The following is a 17803-nucleotide window of genomic DNA, read 5'->3' on the forward strand; positions in this document are numbered from 1 at the left end:
CAAATCTGCTACTGATATTCATAGAGAAATTGTCGATGTTTTTTGATCCAGTGCTATGTGTGAAGGTAAAGTTCACCAATGGTGTTGTTTGCTTCATGGAGGAAGAATGTAATGGTTGCCCAACTGTCATCACAGATGATTTGACTGAAAATGTGAGTGCAAAACTCCATGTAAACAGAAGGCTTACTGTTTTTCAATTATCGATTGAATTAACTTTTGTTTCGTGATCGGTAGTTTACAACATTTTAACTGAAAAACTGGGTTACAGAAAGTTATTTTCCAGATGGGTATCAAAATGTTGACAAAAACACACAAAGAAAAGTGTTGCTGCAGCTCAAACATTTTTGAAACGCTATGAAAATGAAGGCGATGAGTTATGGAAACACGTTGTGACCGGTGATGAAACTTGGATATTTTATTCAAATGTTGAGACACAGCAGCAATCAGTGCAATGGCGGCATTCAACATCCCCAAACCCCAAAAAGTTCAAGCGAGAAAGATCAATGAAAAAGCTTATGGCAACAGTTTTTCGGGATGCAGAAGGGATATTTGATTGAATTTCTTGAATATGGAAGAACTGTTAATGCTGATACATACTGTGAAACGCTTACAAAACTTAAGATATTCAATTCAAGATAAAAGACATAGGAAGCTAACCGATGGAATTTTGTTTCTCCATGGTAACGCAAGATCTCACATGGTGCACAAAACCACAGAAGAATTGTGATGAGTTCATTGGGAAATCTTCAAACATCCACCTTACAGTCCAGATCTTGCACTGAGTGATTATTACCTTTTTCTCCATTTAAAACAATGGCATGCATCGCAGAAGTTTGAATATAATAAGGAATTGCAAAACAGAGTAATTAATTGGTTTAGATCGTAAACGGGAAAATCCTTAAGTAACGGAATAATGAAGCTGGTAAGCTGATATCAAGAGAGAGAGAGAGAGAGAGAGATTTTGTTATAATAATTTTTTTTTCTGTTTCGCTTATTTCAATTTTTATATCAAAACAGCTCTTACTTAAAAAATATGCCTCATATCATCAACTGACCATTTATGAATTATATCAATATCAGATTGCAAAACCTCATGATCAAAATAGCTGTTAACCCTAGCCATGATTTTAAGGTCATCAGCATATAATAATGCCTTAGAGAAATAGTCAGTCCAATATAATCCATAAACAAAATAAATAATGAAGGGCCAAGGTTGGAATTAGGTACTCCATATTCAGCCTTAAACTCATCTGAGAATCTCCTTAAAACATTCACATGGAATGGTCTATCTGCAATATAGCTCTGCAACCACATCAACATCACAGCACCAACACCCAAACAGCCAAGCTTCAACAGAAATAAATCATGAGACATAGTGTCAAACGCCTTATGAAAGTCGAAATAAATGACTTTGACTTATTTATGGGATTTCACTTCTGGAGCAGTAAACACTAGCATGTTGCTTAAATTAGTTGTTGTAGCTTTACCTACATGGAACCAGTGCTGAATTGAATGGACTATCTTCTCCAGCAAAGCATTAAAATGCTGGTAGACTGACTTCTCAAATACTTTGACAACAATATTGATATCAAAAATTGGATGATAATTATCCATAGACTGAGGGGATTACCATTTTTTGGCATTGGTGGAACAAGTGCACATTTCCAATCAACTGGGAAAATACCAGAAATTGTACATCCAACATAAAACAGAAGCAATTAATTTAGAGATGCCCTTAATAATAAATGCTGGGACTTATGTCAATACCAGCTGCAGTATGGGAACACAGCATCTAAATAAAAGATTCAACATCTTCAGTCGTTATAATTGGAATATTAACAGTAATGTAATTGACAAATGACCCAAAATCCACTCTCCAAACATCTGCTAGACAAGGCTTGTAAATTGATTGAAATTGCCTCCTAAATACTTCACTCATATCTTCTGCATCAACAATAGTTCAATTACCGACTTTAAGTGGGTGAACTCCACTGGAGTCCTTCAGCACAGATTTTACATAATGAAATAACTTTTCCAGCCTTCTTATAAGACACTCTCAGCCAACTTGGCTCTCTTTAAGACATCACTTTTTATACAGAATTTTAGCCTTTTTTTTCAATTCTGAAAATTTATGATAATAGACCAGACACCCTGCTTTTTTATACTTTCTGTGAAAAAAACTGCTTTTTATTTAGACAACTAATCAAGTTAAATGAAAGCCATATGGGAAACCATTTAGGTTTGGGTCTACATAAAGGAATATTCTTTCATATACAAGAAGAAAGAATATTATTAAAAGCAGAAATGGCCTCATTACCATCGGATAACTGATAAACATTACTCCAATCAGCTTGATTTACCGTATGGTAAAGATGAAGATAATCACCTTTCATATAGTTTAATGAATTAACAACACTATTACATAGAGCAATTTCACTAATATAGATGTTAACTGAGAGTGTATCGTGCAGCAGAAATGGAAAAACAAGATGATCAGCCTCCAACTGGACACTGACATTATTGTTATTAGATAAAATGAGTGAACCTCCAATAAGTAAATGAAAATATACTGAACTAAGTTAAGGTCATCCACAAAATTGAACAATATATGCCTTCTTCTTAGCGTAAAAGTGGGCTCCACTACTTAAAACATTTACTATTCCATTTTATATTTGGGGCATTAAGATCACCAATAACAATATTATAAGAACTAATGTCAATTTTAAAAACTAAACTACCAAAATACTCGGATATGATCTCAGGCTTAATATCAGGACTTGAGTAGTGATTCCCAAGAAGATTAACCCCTCCAAACAAATTTACTTCCACCCAGATGCATTCATTAAAGGCTTCTAAATCATGGCACCTAAAGGAAGCTATATTGGAATGCACTACAAATACCACTCCACTACCATTCTTGCCTGATATAAAGAAGTTGCTATCAGCCCTATAAACATTGAAGTGGTTTGAAACATAATCAGAATTCAAAGAAGAGTCATTAAATGCTGATTCTGTGAAAGCAATAACATTGTATGGGCTCGCAGCAACAGAAACAAAAAATGCATCTGGCTTAAATTGGAGACGCCTAACATCCTGATAAAATATCCTCAAATTATATATCTTCACCACCAATTAGAAAGTTTCTGTCCTCCTCCTTGGACTTACATTAACACAAGATATTATTCTTCTTATATTAACAGAAGACATAATTTCTGCTCAGATCTTAATGAGTCATAGAATAGAAAAATCAAAGTACCAGAAGGTCACGTATCAGCAGACTTTCTCAAAGTGCTTATCGAGAAGAACAAGATGAAAAAAAATTATATCCTTCTTTCTTGGTTTTAAGATTATCTCGTACATCAAAATCAACTGATTCCCTCACCAGATTTCTCGATATTAGATGAAGTAGAGGAATCAAATCTAGTAATAAAATTTTCTCTATTTTTGGGTCTTACTAGATTGGTGTTGTCATTGGCAGTTCCAAAAGCAGCCTTTTTTATTCACCTTAGTCGTTCTATCCTCAACCTCATTACCTAACTATGTAAGAGAGCAGCAGATTGTAATAGCTGAACCAATAAAGTATGGATGAAAATATTTATAAGAAATGACTGATCAAGGTTAAACCATGAATTGTTGGTTCTTTTAGCTATTCTGTAGAGAATATCAGAGCTAGTCCTGCTGATAAAACCACAGCCCATTGCCTAGCTTCAGACCAGCCGAGTCAGCAGACAAGTCCACTGCTCAACTCAACAAAAAGGTAGGACATACTGATGATCTTGTGTGATAAACAGCCTTCTGAGCAGAACTGCCAAATACAGAGAATATAGTTACAACTGAAAAATGTGGTGGATAACCTAGCTAATGATTATCTGGCCTGAAGATGGTATTAGTATTATTATCATCTCTATCACCACCTCTCTACCCAATCAGACAAACAGAAAAAAAACAATGGCCGGTGCCTGGGGCCAAAGGCTTAAAAGCAAAGATAATAATAATCCAGTGTTTATATGGTGGAGCTCATTGCTATACAACATTTCTACTAAGAGAGTCTTATATGTTCAGAGTCTCTAAGTGTACAAACTGCTATTCAGATCAAGAACACTGAGGATGTCCCTATCATAATCATCCCGTCTATTCCATATATATATTAAATCAATGGGGACAGTGATGCCTATTTTTATGGACTCCAGGGCATGCTGGTATCTCAGGAAATGAAAGCGCAGATGAAGCTGCCAGAATGACAACTTGTGAGAATATGGATATAATCCCTATTTGTGGGGCAGATGTTGAAATCATCTAACATGATCAGAAACATGTGGAATGATGAATGGAGAAGGCTAAATACGAAATTAAATGTAATTAAAACTACTCCATAAAAATGGAAGAGTGACGTGAAACTGACTTACTGAGAATATGTGGTAGTGACCAGACTCAGAAGTGATCACACATGAATAACAAATTCACATTTGTTAATCGGTAAAAAATACCATTGTGCAGTGTACGTGATAAAGAACTTACTATTAACCATCTACTTGAAAAGTGAAAAATTATATGAAAACCTCAGAAAGATATATGAAAAAGAAGCAATATTGCTGCTGATTTAGAAAATAGCAAAGAAGAAAGAGTAGTTGCCTATCTACATGCCAGCAAACTACTAACGAGTTCATACTACATCTTCAACAAAGTCAGTATGAGTTAGGTTTGACTGAGAATCCTCTATGTGAAGACACTTTCACTTGAACATGCAGTTCTTAAATTTATATGGTACTATCAACATTCTTTTTTTGTGTATTTTATTTTACTGTGTTTAATGTTTTAGTTTCATTTTTCTTTTTTTATGTAAATGTCAGGGCTCTTTACATCCTGTAAGATTTAATATGAGTGTTTTGTTTAAATGTTTTTCATGTTATGTTTATTTTTTGTGTTTTAATTAAAATGAAAAGACTCTACACACCCTTACATCTGACAATCCTGCTGGTGATTTAATTCTTTTTTTTTAAAATTGATGAGGGCTATGATCTTAGAAGTCTATGCCCATATAATGCAAAAAAGATATAATAATAATAGTTTTATTGTCATCTTTTACGAAGTGCATATTTCTAATATTTCTATTTAAATTAATCATTTGATATAACGTAGAAAAAATAAAATAATTGCTTATTGTAAAGGAAATTAACAACAGTACCGAACAGTTTACTAAATATTGCTCATATTAGAACAGGTCCAACTAAAACAACTTTTGAAAAAAAAAATAGATTTTTTGGAGTATCTTCTAACATCATCACCTTTTTCTTCTTCTTATCTGGTATTGGATGCAAAGATGTGATATACACTGACATCTTGCTATGTTACACTGTCGTTCTTCAGTAATTTTTATTAACCTCCAAATTCTTCCTCTTAGTATCACCTTAAAGTTTTGTAGCTGCTACTTGCTTGGTCTCCATCTTTCAATCTTTTGTTCCTGTTTAGCCTCCAGTAATTACCGTTCAGATAATACTTCAGAGGATGAATGAGGATATGTATGAGTGTAAATGAAGTGTAGTCTTGTACAGTCTCAGTTTGACCATTCCTGAGATGTGTGATTAATTGAAACCCAACCACCAAAGAACACTGGTATCCACGATCTAGTATTCAAATCCATGTAAAAATAACTGACTTTACTAGGACTTGAACGCTGGAACTCTTGACTTCGAAATCAGCTGATTTGGTAAGACGTGTTCACCACTAGATCAACCCATTGGGTTGCTTGGTCACCATTTAGACTTCTTTTTCACCACCCAAATCAATATTTTTGATGCTATTAATCACTGATCTTTGTTAATAAACTACTATATGTTTGACCATTCTATCTTACTTGAAAAACTCTATATTTTTTATCCCTTTTACTATTGTATTCCTTTCATAATCTTTGTAGTGAAAAAAAAGATCACCAAGCGAAAAGATAGATTATAACAGATTTAGGATAAATTATGTTCATCCTGTTTCAGAGGAATTTTGTTTCTTTCCTTTCAGTTCAGTTTCCTCTTACTCTGTAGTAAACTGGAATTCCAAAACTGAAAAATAATCATGTCAGAAAATTCAAACAGTTTAATTTTCCTGAAAGAAAAATATACCTAACATGTAGTTAGGTATTAATAGCATCATGTACCGATCACTACTATTTAATGTGAAAAATATTCACGTCTGAGGATTTCTCTAACATACAAATATTTTTTGACTGAACTTAGTATATGTTATCCACCTCTGTGGCAGAGTCAACCTTCACAAAAGATGAAATATTTCTATCAAAAGGTAGAAAAACCATGAAACATTGGTGACGTAAATAGTATATGTTCTGTAAAGTACATATATAAACAATGGAATGCAGATTATCTGAACATTGATTTTCCAGGTGTCCAACTATTCAGACTGCTTACATCCACATTTAATTTAAAAATAGTACATTACACAACAAGCCTAAAATAGTAGCCATTAATGCACGAGTGCAAGTAAGTTATGACATGAGTTTTGCCAAGGATCATAAACTTTGCATGAGTGCATAAATGGCTATTATGGAGAGTTGCATACCATATATTTTCTATGGCTATGAAAATATTGGGATTATCAATTAAAATCAATGATTTACATAGTTTATGGAATATCTAAAAAAAAAAATCTTTTAGAAAATACATTAAACTATACATTTCTGTGGCAATAGGTTATTAGTCATAAGTTCTGCTTTTTTTTAATATTGAGCGGTGTTAATGAAATTCTTTCTCAGAATTCAAAATAATTAATAAAAGGATAAACAGTGTAATATAGAAACAGTTACCTATTGGGGTATTTTCAAAGTAACCTCTGCTTGCTTACTAAATTGGATTAAAATCAAATTAAAAAATAGCTGATACTTTAAACAATACCAGCTTCTGATTGGCCAGTGGTTGAAAACAGTAGGCTTTTGACCGGTTGAACTCCTATTTCATAATGACCCTCATTATGATACAGGTTCCAGCCACGTAACCCAAATATTATAATAGAAAAAATTAAAAGAGTATTTATCCGACCTAAAATACTACTCAAATATAGATTTTCTTCAACAGGGAATTTAATTTTACCGTTTTTTGTTTTAATGGGATTTGTAATTAATTAATGTTTTTGCATTTTAAAAAACACAAAGCATATGTAAATATTTAGGCCTGTGTTAAACTAATTAAAAAATTAACTTCTGAAAAGATTGATGGAAACATATTAATTGGTCAAGCATTAACTAAACTATAATGTAATTATGTTTATTTTTATTCTGCTATCATATACAGTAGGTCAAAACAAATGACATCATTAGCATATTCTTCGCTTATTCAAAGTTTCATAACTTTATGAAAGATAAGCTGTGTAATTTTCATGACATGAAATCACGCAGTTTTACTGACTGGGATATTTTAAGCCTAAATTGTTAAACTTCTATAAATTCACTGATCAGAGTCCCACACACATAATTAATTTAATTCTAGTGCTGTTAACATATGTACTAATATGTTTGTGATGCTATAAAGAAAATATTTTTAAGAAGACAAAAGAAAATAAATTATTAATATTTTCTCTCATTTTATAACAGTGCTTTGTTTTAGCATAAATTATGTTTTCTATTATATACATAATTACTGGAAAGTAAGTGTTCTAATTTATATTTTTCAGCATAAAGGACAATACAAAGAAAATATTCTCAGAGTTAAATAATACGAGATAAAAGTATTCTGACTGAATGTTTAAAGCAAATTTAGAAGCTCTTACCCCATAAATGAAATATGTTTCTTTCTGCAGTTCTCACTTTCCTAAAACATTACCTTCAGGAAAATTACAGTCGGATGTTGGAAAAAAAATCACAGAATATAAGTTAATTCAATTAAACTGATTAGCTGTTACCATTGTATTATATTTTCAGATAAGACTATTCATCAGTGGATAATAATTTTTAAAGAAAGAGTGCTAATGCAGGAGATCGCCTGTTAGCCACAATGTTTAAGAAGAGAGCATAGAAATCATCAAAATTTTTCTACCCCAAAAGTACTTAGTATAAGTGCTGTGTTCAGATAGAAAAAGGAGACTGTGCATACAGATGAAAAAAGGAGGGTTAATTGCAAAGCCGTTGTGAAGTTCAGAAATAAAGCTCTGTCTCCATTTCATGTTTGAGTAAGTGAAAAATAAGAACTGCATTGAGGGGTTTATGACCTTGACCGTACGCAACAGAACATAACTATAGCTGCTGAACTACTACTCCAGAAGTCAGAGATCGGTGGAAACCGAGCAGTCATTTACAGCGATATGATTGAGTTATGTACAGGATTTTATTATCACCTGCAAGGTTTTGAGGGTAAGTATATATTATGTGACATTGCATTTGAAACTCTATACTTCTTTTAAACACACCCGACCTATGAGAATAAAGTATACAAAAAGCAAATGCAAACTGAAAATTAACTACACTGACTTGCTCCTTTTATAGTATATAAAGACTAAAAGCACGTATAAATGTGCAAAAGTCTATTATTTTAAGTTGAGAATTCAGTAAACCTGAGCTCCAGTTAAAATGTTTACTCTATAAGACAAATATCTTCCCACAATTCTTAATTTATCTTAACAAGAATTCAGAAATCCATAGATCAGTCAAGTGAAGGTCTAGTTAAAATATACATTACATTAATACATGTAAAATGTAAGTACATTAATACAAAAATATACATTTATATTACACAGAAGAAATACTTACACTCATTAGATTGGAAGAGAGTGATACTGGGTATCATGATTTATATACACGGTACTTGAGAAAATATAATTGGGAACCCTTTGAGAAAACTTGAGCATGTTTTTGATATTTTGAATAGAATATCACCTGTAGTTGGGTTTCAGTTAAATGAAGTAATGATTGACAATTATCACAGAATTTTTTAAAGAAATTCTGAAACTTACAGACTACCCCTATTAAATAGTCAAATTTAATTGTTTTCGAACTAAAGTAAAGTTCCTGAAATGTACAAGAAAAAGTAAAATTTTCAGATATTGGCTGGGAGAATCTGTACAACCATGTAAAAAAATGGTTGTTTGTGGGCGAAAAACGCTTGGGCGTTATCATCGCCCGGTATGTCTACTGAAAACTGGTAGATCTTCAAGGTGGCCACCCAAATCTACAGAGAAAAGTGGTGTTCCACAACAGGAAAATTTATGTACTGTTAAATAAATGATAATATGTCTGCAGCTAAAGTTATAGCCATCCTTGGACTTAAATCCTTAAAGCCATGTGCTGAAATACATATGTAATTGTTAATGATAATTAGAATAAGAGTTAAATCATAAATGTAGTGAATTAAGACTCTTTTTAAAGGGACTGTTGAGTTACTACAATTACTTGTTTTTCAATTCCATTTCTGCTAGTGTATTATATAGAAACATTCAATTAATTACATAAATTTAATTACATTACTTACTGAATTCAGAAAATTTTTTCTTCAATGTTTTAAGTTAAGCATTTTCACTTTGTACTCTATTGTATACCGCAAGTAATTAATGAAGAGTTAACCTATGATTTGTTTAGGAGCTTCATAGGAGTATTATCTTTCTCTTGATAGACAGATTGATGATTTTTTCTTTTTGGTTATGGGAATGAATGTGTGTGTTGTTTTGTTGTACTTGATTGATAATGGGGATATAGTAATATCTATGGATGTGTGTGAAAAAATGGTGTTTGTTGTACATGTTATGCAAATTCATTTTTACTGGTTACCGGTTAATGTGAATTTTTAAATTCTGCTATGATACTGGGAGGTAATTATCACATATTGCTGTGGAAGTGTGTTAATGATGTAAACAATAGCTTCTTAATGAATCAGAATAACCTAATAATTCACCGAAATATTACAAATTTTGATCTTTTTTTTATCATCGGTAAGCAGCTGGAAGATTAAACAAGATATTGTCTTTCTGGGACATGCACGAAATCAGTTGATGAGGCTTCTTTATTTAGAACAGATGGATATATATATATTTTTTTTTTGTGTAGTAATTTTTCTAAAGCTACTGGGCTTATTGTGTTTGCATCTGTTATGGAGGGTTTTACTTGTATGACAATAGATTGTGAGTCACTGTATACAGATGAGATGTTATTCTTTTGGAATATATTTAGTTTATTTTTTACACTCTGTGTTTATAGCTGGAATAAGCAAAATTAGACTTGAAGACATTCACCTTCTCCTTCTTCCTACAATTCCAATGCGATACCTTATTAATATAAATTAATAAGGTATAAATTTAATTAATTAGTTAAATTAATATTAATATTAAAGAATGGATAATAATGATGAACACTAACTAGAAATACTCAGAATGAATGAACTCCGCACAGCTCCTTTTTACTAGATACTAGAGTTACTGATAATGATAAGCCAACCAGTATTTATTACATTTTTTATAAATCAAGTTTATATAAACACAATATTTCTAATGTTGTCTTTTTGACACATTTTAATGGTCATAGGGCTGGCTGTTGCCATTGTTATTTCTAAGGCAGAACTCAAAATAATTTTGTTACGGATTTTAAAGAGTTCTGGATTATGATAAATTAAGGTCATATTTATATGAACATGACTGGAGTAAAATTCTTGATAATGATGATTTTCAGTTTAATTAAACTTTTTAGATATTTTATTAGGGTATAATTAATCAAAATCTGTTGGATTATCATTATCATTAATCAATTTATGCCGTGGACAACAGTCGGGCTGTGCATTACCATTTCTCAGAGATGGATTGTATAAGAAATGGCATAAAAATCCTCATAGCCACAAAATTATACTGAATACATTGAATTTAAGAAAAAGATAGATGTGTGGATTACGGCAGCTAAAATTCAATATTTTAAAAATATGAATTACCTACTATGAATCAGTGAAAAATTATAAACCCCTATACTGGTATGCCTACTATTAAAAATAAAATGTGTAAATGGTAATGTTGTTTCTGACGAGGATGAAATTGTGAATATTTTTAATGAATACGGTTGTTGGACCTATTCTATTTATAATATTTATTAATGACCTATTTTTACCTATTTTATAGTAAAGCTACATCTTTTGCAGATGATACTGCTCTAGTATATTCATCTAAAAATTTTTTAGATTTCAGACTTATCTGGAAAATTCAAGCTTATGGTTTTGTCAATAAATTAATGCTTCAAAAACCCAATATCTAATTTTTACTTTATCATTTGCTTCCAGCTTATTAGCTCCATTAATATACCATATTAATTTATAAGCATTAAAAAATTTTATCATATAAAAAAATATTTTTCCAATAGTCATTCAACAAACCTACTTGTATTACTTGATGGGATTACAGCAGGTAAAAAACAATATTTTAAAAATAAACTGCCAAGAAGCAGTGGAGAATTATATATCAGTAAACGGGTATGTCTGCTATCAAAAATAAATAAATAATCAATATATGTATGTATATGGTAAAGTTCTGATGAAAGTGAAATTGCTAATTTTTTATGGTTAAAAGGTTTCTGGGTATTTCTTGAGATTCATAAATCAACAGATTAAACATTTGCTTTTATTAGATAAAATGTGTAGTACTGAAAGGTCTAGCTTTAAAATGTTTTGCATATTATCTGGAGGACTGAAGTAAGTGCACTAGAAATACACTTACGTGCATTGTGTACGGTTTCTTGTCTTATTCATGTATGTATTATGTATTAACAATTGAAAATAAATATATTTATTGTTATTACTGTTATCTTGTATTTCAAAAGCTCCAGGTTTTACAGTTTTATTCGCGAGGAACTAATAAAATCTCCGTTATGAAATTGTAGTTACATTCTTTACGTTTGACATAACCTAGAAATGTCACCTCAACTTATATTTAAACTAGCACAGAGTCCCATATTAACACTATTTTTTAACCGTAAAAACAAAATAAACAAACGATCAACTAAAATTGACAACCACAGCCAGTGTTTACTTGATACTGCCGTAATTCTAGCAATGAAGACAGAGCCATAATTGCCTTTTTAACATAAAATATCCATATGTACAAGAGTATGAAATATTATTTTAGTACAGTTCATTATTCAAAATTAATTTTTACTAAAATACATAGGCACGTAAATGCTCGCGCAGGGTAATAGTTCGGTAACAAAAATTCAGCAAATGTAGTTTCCTGACCTATAACTAACTGTAGTTAACTATCTGTAGACCTTAACTGTAGTTTCAGGTTTTACCTGAAGATTTATAAATTTAATTCTTTTTTGTAATATCAGTCATTCGAATCATTCAGTTCAAACCCAACTCACACAGTGATAGAGGCTCACAGTTCATCATTCATTCAATTTTACGCTTCAACCAGCAAATCACCACTACTACATATATGTATATACAAGGGTAAGTCAATTATTATCCGCAATGTAGTTATAAATTTTATTGCGATACAAATAGGAAACTTACATGTACATCATTTTCAACATAGTCCTTTTGCATTTCAACGCACTTGGTTCATCGTTGCACAAGCTTCCTGATGCCCTGATAAAAGAAGGTTTTCGGTTGAGCTGCGAGCCAGCAATGCACTGCTTCTTTTACTGTTTCGTCCAAGTTAAATCGACGGCCCCCTTAATGCCTCTTTGAGTGGAACAAAGAAGTGGTAGTCAGAAGGGGCAAGATCAGGACTATACGGAGGATGAGCTAGTACTTCAAAGTTGAGTTTCTGGAGCGTTTCAGCAGTGTGGGCAGCAGTACGTGGACGGGTATTGTCATGCAACAACACACCTGAATTGCAGACTTCAGCTTGGCAGTAAGCATCTCACTGTAACGCGCATTGTTTCTTGTCGTGCCCCTTTCCTCATAATGTTCCAGTACTGGACCTTGTGAGTCCCAAAAACCGCAAGCATCACTGTTATAAAGTTATCTCACAGAAACAGGGCATAAAGACACCTAGGAAAAATTCAAGTTTGGATATAAACCATAAAAGCCTTGTACTCAACACATTTGAGCTGTATGATATTTATAGATATGCAACACTTAATTTAAAACGTAATGTTAAATTAAGAAAAAATAATCAACTATATTTATTATTTAATCTCTAAAAACAAAAGGAAGTGATTCTGAATTGCTCTAAGATGATCGCAAACAAACAACAGTGACAGCTGATATATTTCTAATATATCCACATACTGACTTTTTACATTAACATATTGAATTTTTCATAATTGGTGGGCTGATGATGGAGAAATCATTACAGACAGATGAGCAAGTATTCTCACCTTTTACTGAACTGTATATGGTGGATTTAAACACTTATTCATTAATAATTATTTGATACAGTGGTATATAATGTTTGAAAAAATAAATAAACACACACACACACACACACACAATATAGTATTCTTTCAGCATCTGCAAAGCACAGAATTAGAGAATCACTCTTACTTTTAATCTTTTATTCCATCAAAGTGCTTCTGAGCCTAAGCCCATCCTCAGTGATGTTTTTTTATAATTCTTAAACTGTTTACATTTACACAATAACATTTTTAGCTTTTTACAATTTTGTAAAAGTTGTTTGTTTAAAATAAAATTAAAAAATCTTTAAATTTAAAAGATTTTTATAAACATTAAAAGTAAATATTTGTTCAGTCAAGAATGAAAAAATTTAATTCTGTGCTTTGCGGAGGATGAAAGAATATTATATTGTATTATTGATGTTTACTTACAGAGGAAGAAAAAAAGAAGAAAAAGTAAACTATATTTAATATTATTATATAATCGATTAATGACAGTTTACTTCTGGAAAATAATCTTTGTGGAATGATGTAATCAAATTTATCTTTCACAAAATGGATAATAGATGTAAATCAAAAATTATATAAAGAAGTAGTTTCATATTTGAAATTATAGCAATATTTTTTCCAAAATATCTATCACCATAAAATTTTAAGTATTATTCAATTAGTCTTTTATACTACTGAAATTACTGATTCGACTTAAGTATAACATGTTAACTAAATACCTTCAGAAATTTCTTAAAGTAAGTAAACATGAATATAATTTCTAATCTGCATCAATATTTTAATTCTGAATAAAGTTAAGAAAATTTTAATTTAATCTTAGAACTTTTAAAGATCTATTCAGTCTTTTCTTAATTTTGTAGTATTTAAGTAACTGCTACAACTTTTTAATGACACGATGCTTGTGATGTTTTAAAACCCAAATATTTTTCATTAAATTATCTGTAAAACTCAATGAAAATTTCATTATATTCAAAAAATAATTCTTAACTTCTGGCTGGAAAATCAAAAATGCCACTAAATCATAAAGATAAAGTCATTAAACTTTAAAAACAGTTTAAATTTTATTAAACTTTTAACCTTTTTTTTCTTTCTGTAAACTATCATTATATATAATGATACTTTATAATGACAGTTTCACATACCCTAATCCTTTTAATAAATATTCTTATTTTTTACCAATTACTTTATGTTCATTCACGAAACATTTCATATAAGTTTCTAATGTTTCTTTGTCCGTAACAGAAAACATTACAATAGTCTGGTTTTCTAATCCTGAAGAGGTTTGTATTATTTTACACCCTCTATTTTTTAAGTTGATAGATTTGTGTGTGAATTTATTATAATCGATCTTATATGAGAATAGATAAGTATGAAAGCAAAGAATAGGTATTATTATTATTATTAGTACTTTTGTAAATAATAAATCATGAGAAAAAGTTCATTACTCTTGTTATAAAAAACAAAATGCAATTTCACTAACCTGATTTTTTTTCATATGAAACACTTCATTTTAAATTTTGTTGCTAAGAGAATAATAAATAAAGTTTCTTACACCCAAGTTGCTTAAATATTGATAAATTTTTATGCCTGTAAAACACAAAATAAAGTTAAATTAGAATGATTGGACCTTAAAAATAAAATAATCTTAAATGCTAAATATGTTCATCTATTTTAAGCAAGTAAATTAATCCGAACGCAGATGTTATTTAATAAAAAATTAACTTAATGTTGATACAAAATCATAACTGTACACTTTGTGAATATCTAATTAATATGTTTTCTTTATTCTTAATCGCTTAACATACACTTTTTAGCATCCATTATACTTAATTGTTGACCTTATAAAGTTAATTCATTATTAACTGTTTTTAACACATAAACCGTACTTTGTTTACCCCAGAATTCAGTACGTTTAGATCGTGGAATAATTTTATTTCCTCGGTTAATTATTTTATTGCTCGATTAGCCTAAAATTTATAACCAGTCGCGTAATTTGTTTCTGTTTGTTTATTTTTGAGATATTATTTCGACGGTATTATAAATAGAAAACAAAGTCAGAAACGTTTGCGTATACGAAATAGTTAATTTATTTTGTAAAAATAGGAGTGCAAATTGTATTTTAAAATTCACTACGTGATAAGTTTGGATACAATAGGCAAACAAAAATAATGAGACTTATTTTAATCTACATTAAAATAATATATATATATAAAATTCTTACCTCGATCAACAACGAGGGTTATCTAAAATAAACGTATAAGATATAATATTAATAGTTAAAGTCTGACCACAGACATGAGAATCTAAACGGGGCTGTGCAATAAACCCAAGTTGGCCGCTGCATCCATACGCTTCATTCTGTCACGCAAGTAATCTCACTGTCTCTCCCCACCACTGTATAACCAACCGTCCCTTCAACAACAAATTTCTTCAACTGCCAGAGTAATAATTGTGAAAATAACCACACCATCTAAACTTCCTACACGGCACTCTCTCAGAACAAGCGACCGACCGTCAGTTTAATATTAATTTTTTTAAACATTTGATAAGTTATAATCATAAAAAATAATTGAAACCAAATTTTAAAACGTACATACACGTTAACAAAGGAACGTAACCAAGGAATCCAAACGGTAGTAAGGTTTTAAATTATTTCTTTTTAGCTAGTATTCAATTAACTTAAATAATTAACACTCACGCATACAATATAGTTGCAACACAATTTTACAACTTAGACCATATCTAAATTACTTAGACCGTATATCTTACAACTTAGACCGTATTCTGATTGATTACTCTTAGTAATCAATCAGAAAAACACAACAGGATCATTTCTTTTAATACATATGATAAAAAAATATTAATGAATATTTTTTTAATACATGGGGATTACGATATAAAACGATTATTTCCAAATTTACCTCATATCAAGTCAACTACCGTATTTCACAGTACAGCCCAGCACATCTGTAATACAAATAAGCGAAATAACACAGAGATGCTACTAATTGCACGCATAGTACTTTATATAACATCGATTTCAAATATTTTAGGATTTTTTTTTTTTTTAATAAATAATAGTAAAATTATAATATACTGATTCGTTAAAAAAATAAAAAAAAAAATTTTACCGTAAAAATAATTTTTTTTTTTTTTCATCTCCTTACAGGTTATAGCTTGGAAGATTTAGTCTATGAATAAGTCAAACACAACGCGGCGAATATTACCTGATGCCGAATTTGGCGGGCACGGGGCCAAGGGAGAAGTAAATGTCACGTTAAATGACAACATAGCACCTGTCAATACCTAATGTTAGAACTATTTCTTATACAAGCACCCTATTAAGATTAATATTAAGATTCTCCGTATATTAACCGAAGCGAACGGGTGTCTTAAATAATTTTGAAGTAATTTCCAGTTTCAGTAAATATTATTATCTCCTAATAAATAATATATTAAATTATTTATTTATTATCACACACGCGCGCACAATTTTCAATTTTAATTATAAACAAATACTGAAATATACTTTTTTATATAAATATAATTTTTTTCTCACTCAAAATCTGTTATATCAAAACCTTTGCTGTAACAAATTCCCGAGTACACATTCATTTATGAATATTTAACGACATTAACTGAGATCGGTGAACAAACGGTAAGCTATTTGGGTGTCGAACCCAGGAGCTCGAGTAAATCAGTGTAATCTTGATGATACAGATGGGAATTATTTCCTTGCTTAGCAAGCTTCATTCTCGTTACCCGACTTAAAACTTAATATATCTAATATATCACTCACGAAATACCCTTTCCTTAAATCAGTTTAGTTAAATATGATATATACAATGTATTTTACTCCGTTGTTAATTAATGGCCAATAACCTAAAATGTAACCGAACTTGTTTCTTTTTTCGATATTGTTAAGTCGCTATTTAGAACTACTCTTGGATAAATTATTAAGAGATAATTACAACAAATTTATTTATTTATATTATTAAATTTATTAATTTATTTTGTAAAAATAGATGAGAGAAAATTGGGTTCTAACATTTGTAATCTAATAAATAATTTGAATAATACATACACACAGAATAAAACAACTGCCAATTATCGTTTCAAAAATTGTAATTATATTAAAAAAATAAATACAACTCACCTTAGTCAGTAATAAAATGATGTAAATTGGATGATGTTTTATCCATGATGTATAAAAAAAAAGATGGCTTCCGAAAAATGATAGACGGAAGAAAAATATTACTTATACTACTGTATAAGTTTGTACGTATTGGTGACTGTGAGAGGGGGGAGAGTGCAGAGAGAATGTGAGTGCGTTTGACTCTCGTTCTTTGGTTCGTGTCGAAATTCATCAAACTGCGTGTGTCAAAATGTGTGTTACGTTGATGAAAAAGTATATTTGTTTATAATATTTTTAGCGGTTTCCATTATATTCAGCGATGTAGAAAAAATAAACAAATCTTACATAATAATAAT

The 17803-nt window shown here is 30.5% G+C and overlaps 1 long non-coding RNA gene across 1 annotated transcript; it reads right to left on the reverse strand.

Moving 5' to 3' along the window:
• Nucleotides 1-12527: 12527 nt before the first annotated feature.
• Nucleotides 12528-17640, reverse strand: LOC142318030 (uncharacterized). Its single transcript, XR_012754780.1, has 4 exons — nucleotides 17469-17640; nucleotides 15534-15724; nucleotides 14793-14899; nucleotides 12528-12918 (listed from the first exon to the last, which is right to left on the reverse strand). It is a non-coding gene; the product is annotated as an uncharacterized LOC142318030 (long non-coding RNA).
• Nucleotides 17641-17803: the final 163 nt, after the last annotated feature.

The sequence above is a fragment of the Lycorma delicatula genome, chromosome 1 (genome assembly GCF_047948215.1).
Source record: "Lycorma delicatula isolate Av1 chromosome 1, ASM4794821v1, whole genome shotgun sequence".
NCBI lineage: Eukaryota > Metazoa > Arthropoda > Insecta > Hemiptera > Fulgoridae > Lycorma > Lycorma delicatula.